Source organism: Bison bison, unplaced genomic scaffold (genome assembly GCF_000754665.1).
Source record: "Bison bison bison isolate TAMUID 2011002044 unplaced genomic scaffold, Bison_UMD1.0 scf7180017864383, whole genome shotgun sequence".
Classification (NCBI taxonomy): domain Eukaryota; kingdom Metazoa; phylum Chordata; class Mammalia; order Artiodactyla; family Bovidae; genus Bison; species Bison bison.
The window spans coordinates 7002308-7005900 of record NW_011494955.1 but is presented as its reverse complement, the minus strand read 5'-3'; positions in this window follow the sequence as shown (position 1 = coordinate 7005900).

Here is a 3593-nt window from a genome sequence, read left to right as displayed (position 1 = left end):
TCCCACCGTAGGCTTCAGCATCCGCCCCTGCTACCGTCTAATTGGTAATATGTATTCATTCTGCGTTAGGATTGGAGAACGTACTCGTCAATCACTCCATTCCCTCTCTAGGCTAGAAGGCAACGGCGGCAGTAGGGGCGGAGCCAAGAGCTTCAGGGAGAGGCGGGTGCAAAAGGGCAGCCGGAAATCCCCGTGGGCGGGGCTCAGAGAAACGAGCTAGGAGAGGGCTGGGCAGTTTCAGGGCGAGGTCCCCAAGTGCCTAGAGGAAATTCGACCCTTGACTTCTGAGCTGTTCGTCTAGGGGGTGCCACACCCTTCCAATATGAATTTACGTTCAAGTTATGAACTTTCGAAGATGAGAATGTGCGTGTGTTCACGTGTCCAATTAGGTAAGTTGGTTCACGCGTCTGGCGTACATTGTCACATGCAGCTTGCCCTCTGTCTCCTATTGCTGACGAATCCCTCCGCTCTACCCTCGGCCACCTCTTCTCCCTCCTCCAGTCAGTAATTTTTCTTCCCTGTTCTGTTGATGCCAGCTCCTGTATGTCAGCTGCTGTACTATTGTATGCCAGCTACTACCACTACTGTATGCCAGCTGTACTGTACTACTATAATTTTCAAGGTACTTTAAGATTAAATTTATTTTCCTTATTTTTTGTATGTATTATTTGTGTGAAAAGTATTATAAACCTATTACAGTACAGAGACATCACTCTGCTAACTCAGGTCCCATATGGTCAAAGCTATGGTTTTTCCAATAGTCATGTATGGATGTGAGAGTTGGACCATAAAGAAGGCTGAAGAATTGATGTTTTCCAGTTGTGGTCCTAGAGAAGACTCTTGAGAGTCCCTTGGACTGCAAAGAGATCAAACCAGTCAATCCTACAGGAAATCAACCTTGAATATTCATTGAAAGGACTGATGCTGAAGCTGAAATACTGTGGCCACCTGATGTGAAGAGCCGACTCATTGGAAGACACCCTGATGCTGGGAAGGATGGAAGGCAGGAGGAGAAGGGGACGACAGAGGACAAGATGTTGGATGGCATCACCGACTCAATGGACATGAGTTTGAGCAAATTCCAGGAGATAGTAAAGGACAGGGAAGCCTGGTGTGCTGCAGTCTGTGGGGTCACAAAGAGTGGACGTGACTTAGCAACCAAAGAACAACTATATAGCCTATTGTGTTAGCCTAAATAGCCAAAATTAGTTAGGTAACCAGGCTAACTTCGTTGAACTTACAAACTAATTGGACTTAAGAACACACTCTTGGAATGGAACTCATTCTTCCATAGGGGACTTACTGTACTGTGATGTGTTGTACAGATACACATACATACACAGAGGGCTTAAGGAATGGCAGGGAGATGCTCTCACCCATAGCCTCAATATTTGCCACTGCCCTCTTAGCCCCCATAGAAAGCAAAGAAACATTCTTGGGGGAAATATAAATGTCTAATCTCTCCTAGAATTCCCTATCTCAATTTCATATACCTTGGCAACCCACTCCAGTATTCTTGCCTGGAAAAGTCCATGGACTGAGGAACCTGGTGGGCTGCAGTCCATGGGGTTACATGACTGAGCATGCATGCGTGAGGGTGGAGGGAGATGGGTTGCTGGCAATAAACTGGTAGAACTTAAAAAAAAATTTTTTTTTAATTTCATATATCTGCCATCTGGCAAATTGCATAAACCAGAAACCAAGAAAGTCATCCTTAATGGCTCTCTCCACATTCCTCCCATCCCCCTCCAACATCAGGAAGGATCTGTTTTGTTTCCCAAATAAATCTGGAATCTCTATACTTCTCTCCATCTTCTCTGCTCCTAGCCTACCATCATCTCTTAACTGGACTGCTGCAATGGCCTCAATTTTTTTTTTTTTTTTAGTAACCCACTTAACAAGCTTGATTTAATAAACATGTAGAATCATTCACCCAAAGTAAAAACTACTTATCCCTTTTAAGTGTACATAAAACATTTATAAAAATCGGTCTCAAGGAATGTAATTGAAACTTGAGAATTGTGTAATACATACTGTATTCTTTGACCACAGTGTAAAATATAAATACAAATGAAACTGAGCAGGGCCCTGTGGGGCCTTCACGTGTACCCGTGAAGGCCCCACAAGCCTTTTCCTGGTCCCCTTTTCTTGTTTGTAGGAAAACGGATTCATCTTCTTAGCATGCATGCTAAATCACTTCTGTCAAGATCGTATGGACTGTAGCCCTCCAGGCTCCTCTGTTCATGGGTTCTCCAGGCAAGAATATTGGAGTGGGTTGCTGTGCCCTCCTCCAGGGAATCTTCCCAATCCAGGGATCGAACCTGCATCTCTTATGCCTCCTGCACTGGCAGGTGGGTTCTTTACCACTAGTGCCACCTGGGAAGCCCTCAGCTTCCTAGACTGTCCCTGAATTCCAAAGGGCAGATTCAAATAGTTACTAATCAGGAAAGAGAGAGAATGCAGAAGCAAAGGAGGAACTGTTAAAAAACAATAGTGCAGTCATAGAGCAGAGCCCTGCTTTCTCCTCAAGGGAAATACATAACAATTTATTTTTTAGTTTTTCTGTGGGAAAAAGCCCCGCAACCAGGTAAAGAATGGTAACTTCCTTCTGAGCACAACATTCATGTAATACCATCCTGTTACCTCACCACCAACCAATCAGAAGAAAGTCATGTGCCCTGGAGGCCTAGCCCCCAATTTTGCTTATAAAAACTCCTCTCCAAAAACTATCACAAAAGTTTGGGTTTTTTGAACACTAACCACCAATTCTCCTTGCTCAGTTCAGCAACATACCTTTCTCTGTTCCAAACTCCAATGTTCTGGTTTGTTTGGCCTTCACTGTGTGTTGGACACATGAGCTTGTGTGCATTCAACAAAACAAACATATATTTGGAAGTTAAAAAGGCAAAAGTCTTCCAAATAACTCTGAGTCAAAGAATAAAATAGTATGGAAATGAAATACTTCAAACCAAACCATAATGAAAATATTACACCCCCAATTTGCAAGGTACAAAAATATGAAGATATATCTTATGCTGAGTTTATCATCTTGAACAAAAATTGATAGATTTTAATTTTTTAATTAAAAGTTTTTGCTATATATTTTATTGAAATACACTTTACATACAATACTATGTTTTGCATAACCATAGTACATTTTGATGTATTTTTATATCAGGCTTGTACTAAGTATTTAAGATGAATTGGAACTTTATTTTAAAGCCAAAGAATGCTCAAACTACCGCACAATTGCACTCATCTCACATGCTAGTAAAATAATGCTCAAAATTCTCCAAGCCGGGCTTCAGCAATATGTGAACCATGAACTTGCTGATGTTCAAGCTGGTTTTAGAAAAGGCAGAGGAACCAGAGATCAAATTGCCAACATCCGCTGGATCATGGAAGAAGCAAGAGAGTTCCAGAAAAACGTCTATTTCTGCTTTATTGACTATGCCAAAGCCTTTGACTGTGTGGATCACAATAAACTGTGGAAAATTCTTCAAGAGATGGGAATACCAGACCACCTGACCTGCCTCTTGAGAAATTTGTATGCAGGTCAGGAAGCAACAGTTAGAACTGGACATGGAACAACA